Raw genomic sequence first — 7824 nt, 5'->3', positions numbered from 1 at the left:
TCCATCTCACGCAGGGTTTGCCTTATCTTCTTTTTCTACCATAGATTTTGCCCTTATAAACTTTGCGGACTGGATCATTCTCATGCATACGGATTAAATGACCCGCCCACCGCAACCTGTTGAGCCGGATTTATCCAGAACCTGACGATCCTGGTATCGCTCATAGATTTCGTCGTTATGTAGGCTACGGAATCGTCCATCCTCATGTAGGGGGCCAACATTTCTTTGGAGGATTCTCCTCTCGAACGACGCCAAGAGTTCGCAATTTTTCTTGCTAAGAACCTAAGTTTCCGAGGAATACATGAGGACTGGCAAGATCATTGTCTTGTACAGTAAGAGCTTTGACCCTATGGTGAGACGTTTCGAGCGGAACAGTTTTTCTAAGCTGAAATAGGCTCTGTTGGCTGACAACAACCGTGCGCGGATTTCATCATCGTAGTTGTTATCGGTTGTGATTTTCGACCCTAGATAGGAGAAATTATCAACGGTCTCAAAGTAGTAGTCTCCTAACTTTATTCTTCCCGTTTGACCAATGCGGTTTGATGTTGTTGGTTGGTTGGTTTTCGGTGCTGACGTTGCCACCATATATTTTGTCTTGCCTTCATTGATGTGCAGCCCAAGATCTCGCGCCGCCTGCTCGATCTGGATGAAGGCAGTTTGTACGTCTCGGGTGGTTCTTCCCATGATGTCGATATCGTCAGCATAGGCCAGTAGTTGGGTGGACTTGAAGAGGATCGTACCTATTGTATTTACATCAGCATCACGGATCACTTTCTCCAGGACCAGGTTAAACAGGACGCATGATAGGGCATCCCCTTGTCGTAGACCGTTGTCGATGCCGAATGAGAGAGTGTCCCTGCTGCTTTTATCTGGCCTCGCACATTGGTCAGGGTCAGCCTAGTCAGTCTTATCAATTTCTGCGAGATACCGAATTCTCTTATGGCCGTGTACAGTTTTACCCTGGTTATGCTATCATAGGCGGCTTTAAAGTCGATGAAAAGATGGTGCAACTGATGTCCATATTCCAACAGTTTTTCATCGCAGGCCATCGGCTCCTACCCACTTATGATTTTTAAGCCGATGAATTGCACGGACTGTTTCTCCTTTATTTGGTGGTGGCAGTATTTGTCCGTCCTCTTCAGTTGGCAGGACCTCCAAATCGCCGAAGTTCTGGTTATTCAGCAGGTCATCAACTCATCGCTCTAATATGCCCATTCGGTCGGAAATTAGATTTTCCTCTTTGTCTCGGCAGGATTAGCATCGAGGTGTATAAGGCTTCACCCTGCTGACTTGTTGCTAAGGCTTCGGCGCCTGGTGCGGTTGCTCCCTGTCCTTTTCTAATTCACAGACTTGTCGGTTCTTCCAGACTTCCTTTATCCGTCTATGAAGTCGTTTCTCCGCTCGACGGAATTCTTGATAAGTCTCTGGGCGCGTTTTTTGAGAATGGAACATTACTCGATATGCAGCATTCTTCCATTCTGTAGGTAGCTTACATCCATCGTCAATCGTCGTCAAACCAGTCGTTCCGACTTTTTTTGCGGCTCGGGCCAAGTATGTTTGTGGCCGTATCAATGATAACGCTCTTCAGGTGGTTGTAAAGATCAGTTGATGATGCTTCATCTCCAGAATCTGTTGACGGCGGTTATTGAGGCATCCATTTCGCCCTTATAGGTGTTGCAGAGGGCTGTATTGTGAATAGCTTCAGTATTCACTCTCACCTGATTGTCAGAGGCTGAGAGGTGCCGGCGTTCAATCCGCACGTGGTGAATTTGGATAAAAGTGGTCTCGTCTGGAGAGGCCCACGTATGTTTGTGGACCGCTTTCCTCGCAAACCAGGTACTTCCAGCAACCATTTCCTGCGATACTGTTAACTGAATAATCCGCAGTCCGTTATCATTGGTATCCCTATGTAAACTATGGGAGCCGACGTATCGCCTGAATATGGGCTCCGTCCCTATTGACTGTTGAAATGATTTTGATATCATATTTGGAACAGACTTTAAGAGCCCGCTCAACTGCCTCGTAGAAGGTATCCTTCTCCGACTCTGCAGTCTCCTCTGTAGGGGCGTGAACGTTTATGAGGCTTATATTTCTAAATTTGCTTCGCAAACACAGAGTGCATAGACTTTCGCTCAAAGCCGATGACATCAGGTTTCATTTTTTGGCTCACTAGAAAACCTACTTCGAGGACATGGTTTACTGGATGACCGCTGTAATATGTGGTGTGGCGGCTCTTTTCCAGAAAACCGATCCCTGTCCATCGCATCTCTTGCAACGCTGTTACATCAGCCTTATATTGGGACAGGGTATCGACTAGCTGCTCAGCAGCATTCGGTCTGTACAGGGAGCGCACGTTTCATGAGAAAATGCGCAAATCATTTATCCGTTGTCGTTGCCGGGTTCGTCGTCCTGAAATCCATCCTGTCTAAGGCTCCCTCCGTGGCTTCGTAACATCGGTTTTCCGTGTAGAGTTTCAGCCCTACCCAACCCCAACCGGGAACCAGTTGATACACCTATTGTGTGGATAGATCTTTCGGAAGTTTTATAGGTACATGGGGGAAAATGTTTGCTAAGAATTTCCCTTTGAAGCGAATGTCATTTTGATAGTTTGAACTCCACTTTGCTATTTGGTTGGCCACCAGAAGGTTTATGTCGACGGATGCTAGGTGACAGTTCATCAATGGGGCGCTGTTCTGGCCTTTAGTAGCACCCAGATGTGCACTTTCATTTATTTTGATGCCACTCCTTGCAGGGCACCACATTATGACTACTTCTTCGCAGTTCATGTATTTGATGTTGTTGTGGTTTTCATTGACCATGTAGTAAGAGGTATACTCTTTATCCAGGAGCCGGCACACGTGTAAGGAGTCCGTAGTTATGACCACTTTCTTATGACCTTTTTTCAACGCATGTTTAGTGGCTAGCCAAACCGTTTGGATTTCTGCTGATAACGTTGTAATTTGGTTTAACTTGTGTTGCCCCACAGTTTCAGCATGGTCATTCACCATTGCAATGCTTCATCGCCTCCTCTGACAGAGGCATCTGTGGCATATATTTCAAAGTTTCTAGATTTGTAGTTGTATCTGACCTCGTTTGCTAACGCTATTTTAAGATGTTTCTGTCTGCCACCTGAGTTATAATTACTTGTAGGTTAGGTGGAGGATTAGATTTTCTGTTAGCCTTCAGGAGATCAAAAAGGTGAGAGAAGTGTTTGTAAGTTGCAGAGAGGCAATTTTTGGCATCTGCACTCTTTTAGACATTCCGAAAGACATAAGGTTGATTCGCATGAAGCCTTAATAGCTCCTTAGTTGCTAATATCGTTATTCTCAGATGAGGCGGTGGTTCATTTGCCAAACCAAACGTGGACAGGTGAGGAGCAGTTTTTGTAAGCCCTAAGCATCTTTTTAGGATTGTGGCTGCTGTTGAGGTGATTTTGTTGTTTAGATATCTGGGTGCTATTACATTTTTGGCAACGGCGTGATCTAGGATGGGTCGTATTAGAACTCTGAACAATTTTTTACTATTTTCAGGAGGAAGGCCCCAAGAATGCCCAGTAAAGAAATTGATAACTCTAGCGGTTTTTTAGCCTTAGTGATGGTGTCAATTGTTTGATCTTTTAGTATTAAGGATGAGTATATTGTCTTGCCTAGGAAGGTTATCTTTTTGACTTGCTAAATGCTGAAATTGCCAAGGTTCAAGGGGTGTGGTGTGCTACTGTTTCTTTTAGAGCAATGAATTTTGATTTGTCCGGATTTATATTTAGATTTAGGTTTTTACATTCGTTGATGAGGGCTTTTCCTTCGGCTTTAATGGAGGCTTCAGTTCCCGAAATTGTTTTACCAATGGCTAATATGAAAAAATTGTCAGCATATTGGTAGATTTCTATGTTGGGGTCGACTGGGTTATGGAGTGAGACAGTGTAAATGTTCAATAGTGTAGGGCTCAAGACACATCCTTGGGGTATACCGTTGCTATTTTCCACCTTCGCATCATCTAGGATTAATTTCCTGTTAGCCAGGAACCTTGAGATCCAGATAATGATTTCTGCTGGTTTTAGGAGAGTTTTTAGATCTACGCTTTCATATGGTCAACCGCTTCTACCTGAAGTTTGTTTGCTTTGGCTGTAGAAACTGAGAGAAGGATGTCATTTAGACATGTCACAATGGGTAATCCGCTCTGATAGGCAGAATAGGATTTTGTGCTCTTGAATGATTTTAGTCTATTTAGGTTTAGTCTATTTTTGATAAATGTGCTAAGGATTTTAGAGAAAACATTAATCAGGGATACGGGTCTGAAGTTTTTAAAGTCTGACAGGTCTTTGTTTATTTTGAGTATGGGCACAATCTCAATAACTGACCACTCCTGCTCCACTCCAACTTTCATTAATGAAGGTTAACAGAGGCAGATTTGACAGACGGGTTTAGCCACTGGATGGACGTGTACGTAATTCGGTCGTAACCCGGCGAGGAGTTATTTTTCCGTTTGTTAAGGACCAACGCGAATTCCTCAGGAGTAAAATTTTGTTGAAGTGATGGTGACAGTAAGTGGGATGTAAAATTGTTTGGAGATGGGTTGTTGTAGTTTAAGTTTAGAAAGTATAAGTATTGCCAGTCATTTTCTGAGTCCCAACTCCGGTTGCTTGTTTCTTCCTCTTGAAAAATTTTTATGCTTTTTCAGAATACCTTAGTGTCTTTTTCAACACTGAGTTCTTCCCAGATCTCGTCCCAGGCTTTTTCTAAGCCGCCTTGACCGCTTGTAACCATTTCTTGTTTGCAGTAGAGAAGGACATGAAGTTACTATGATTGGCATTACTGTGGTAAGCTCTCAGAGCTTGTCTTTTTTCTAGAAAGTTTGTTTCCATATCGGTATTCCACCCTGGTTTTTGGGTGGAGCCCTTACGAATTTCCGATGTCAAACAGTTCAAATTCTCGGTGGGAGGGATGAACTGCAAAACAGCTTTTAGGTGCAGGAGGTTTATTTTGTATTTCTGTTGAATTACAATAGTGTTACTGTGAATGACAATTGGTTTATGCCTGCTCTTAGAAATCTGTTGTGTCAGTGCGGTCCAGGACCAGGATATATAATAGTATTGGAATTAGTGAAGGTGACATCTGGGGCAAATGCTCTTTTTAACTGGTCCACAAAAGTTAGTGAACCGTTGAGTGATTGGTCTAAGGTCAGATCTGCACATTTTGTTTGAGAGATTTCTCCCTTTACTATTCTATCTGGAATCCCCGAGTATAAATAACCTGGAATTTAGGTCACCCGTTATTATTTAGTTTGGAATCTTGCTAAGAAATTGAAATAATTTGTCCAGTTCTACATTGAAAGTAGTTGTGGGTCTATGTGGGGGCATGTATATGGAGGCGATGGTGCTGTTTGGATTAAGATTCAGGATCTTAGCAATAATGATCCATCTCGGTGTCAGAGGTTATTGGCCTTGCATTTATGTCTTTGCGAAACGCACCATAGCCATCCTCTCTGAATTTGTAGATAAGGTTGAAACCTTTTAGGTAACGAGAATAATGCGAATAGTTAAAAATTTCCTATAGGGATAGTATACCACAGCCCTGAGTATTAGCAAAGTATTCTATTTCAGACTTATTGTTAGCTAGACTTTGAATATTATCTTATGTTGACCATTTGCAATTTCTACTAATGTTAAGTCGCTCGTGAAGTTTTTCAGTCTATTTTTTGATCTTTTGTATGTCTTCTACCAAAGACGGATCTTGTATCTTTGAGATGTTGTTTATGAGCTTAAGAATTTGCGACAGGACTTTTTGATACTCGGATACAAGAACGTAGGTTGGGTGTTCGAAAACAGAATGGTTTGGCATGGGTAGTTCTTGATGGTCAGTTTTGGGAAAGGGTTTTCTAGGGTTTGGGCGTGGATTTGATTTGACTACAGAACTGAATTCCCCTGATGATTCTGTTGAACTCATCTTGAGGATTCCTCATCCAGTTGTTCGGAGTTGCTCTTTTCTTCAGCGGAGGGAAGCAACATCACAGTCAACATCACAGTCCAATGAATCATAATAATTTTTGTACTTCTTTTGTAGCTTCCCTCATGGAGATATTTTTATTGCTGCCGTCTTGATGATCTTCAAATGTTCAATCCAGATGGTGCAATTTCCATCCCTGGCGTCATGATCTGTCTTCTTCTTTTTTTCGCAAGAGTTGATCTTTGGGTCCACTGCATTTTCGATTTCGCTTTATAATTCCTGACAATGTGGCCTAATCTACCACAAGCGAAACATTGTCGCGGTCTGTTCACGTAATGGTCAACCTATACCCACCCTCACGCTATCAATTGAAATATATGTTTGGGGATCTCCGACCCTACGAAGGTTAATTTGGCTGTTCGAGATGGAAGGAAGACATCTTTGTTTTCCTTAGATCTGAAATTCAGCCTTTGTACTTTCGTCACTTTAATCGGAGAGTTAATATCCTGTAGTATTTCATCTTCTGAGAAATCCGTGGGGAGACCTTTAATAATCCCAAATCTGTGAGTATCTCTCAAGGAAATGTATGCTTTCAGCCCTAATGTGCTCAAGCGATTGTCGGATGCCAGGTTGTTCACACAGGACGCTGACTTACAAAAAATATTTATCCCCGTAGGCCTACCTTCCTTGTCCATAATTACCTGGTCATTGAGATGCAGACGTCTCGTAAGCTTATAGGAATTGAGGGGTATGAAAGCCTCAATTCTATCTTGACCACTAATTTTGTCTATGTACGTCGCGGGATTACTTCTCTCTACACATACTGTGTACGCTCTACATTGAGTGTTCTCATTGTATTTGTAAACTGGGGTTGTTTGCTCCATAGGAACTATGTTTTGCTTCCCCATGGGAGAAAAAGTTTCACTTAGATCCTGAGACTGGGTAACCTCAGGAAAAGCTTTGAGCGGTGACTAGGGAAATTCCAGAAACCTTTGGCTGTTTGATTGTAGGAGATTGAATTGGGGATCTTAACAGGCTCCTCGAAGTCCTTCCCTCTTTCCTGGTCAGGAGATAGCCAGCTATTTCTATTGCGCTTTGGAACTGTGGACCTACAGGTGCCTGAGGAGATGTTGACATTTGGGAGACAGACCGGTCTAAGTTTATTTTCCCCTTGTCCGCAAAGACTTTTTAAAAGATCTGAAGGATACGCTTTAAAGTTATAAATGAAAAATGCTGCTATTTCATGCAAGTGATGCAAATTGAGTATGTAATTGACACTCGCATCAATAAATTTCAAAAATTCCTATAAAATTGAACGAACCATTCATAATTAAAACCAGCGAAAAGTTTGCAAAGTCCTTCTAAAATATTTACAATTAACTCGTAAAAGTTGCTCACGACGGGGGTTTTTAAAAGCCGAGCAGTAAACCGTATCAAATTCGTGCTACGTATGCCAATCATCATCAACTCGTAATAATTTCTGATGTGTAAATATTGCAGATTATTGAAATCGGAGCACAGGAGTCGATGCAGCACAAATCCTGTTTAAATATGAAGTCAATACAAGTCCAGCAAATACATAGTATGCTACCGATTAGCGAATGCTTAAGCATATCTTTGTGTAAACGCTGAACCAGATACACTTTTCAATTAACAAATGTAGGCATAGTTAGTGAAAGATAAAAAAGATATGATTGGAATAGAAAATATATTCAATCTTTCTAAATTAGCAATATAGATGCAAATTACTATATTGCAGTAATAAGCCTTTGAAGCCCAGGGAAGGAGTTAATGTTTTATGCTTGCCCATGGAGGAGTAATGAAACTCAATTTTTTCATTGATTTTGTATATCTTAACATTATATCGAGGTTGGAGAAACCC

The 7824-nt window shown here is 41.9% G+C and overlaps 1 protein-coding gene across 1 annotated transcript in view; it reads right to left on the bottom strand.

Annotated features, from left to right (window-relative positions):
- Window positions 1–7824, bottom strand: part of LOC119649719 — a 157317-nt gene that overhangs the window by 70085 nt on the left and 79408 nt on the right. The gene's annotated exons all lie outside the window — the stretch shown is intronic.

This window comes from Hermetia illucens, chromosome 2 (assembly GCF_905115235.1).
Source record: "Hermetia illucens chromosome 2, iHerIll2.2.curated.20191125, whole genome shotgun sequence".
NCBI lineage: Eukaryota > Metazoa > Arthropoda > Insecta > Diptera > Stratiomyidae > Hermetia > Hermetia illucens.
The sequence above is the reverse complement of the archived record's forward strand: the minus strand, read 5'-3'. Positions and strand labels throughout refer to the sequence as shown.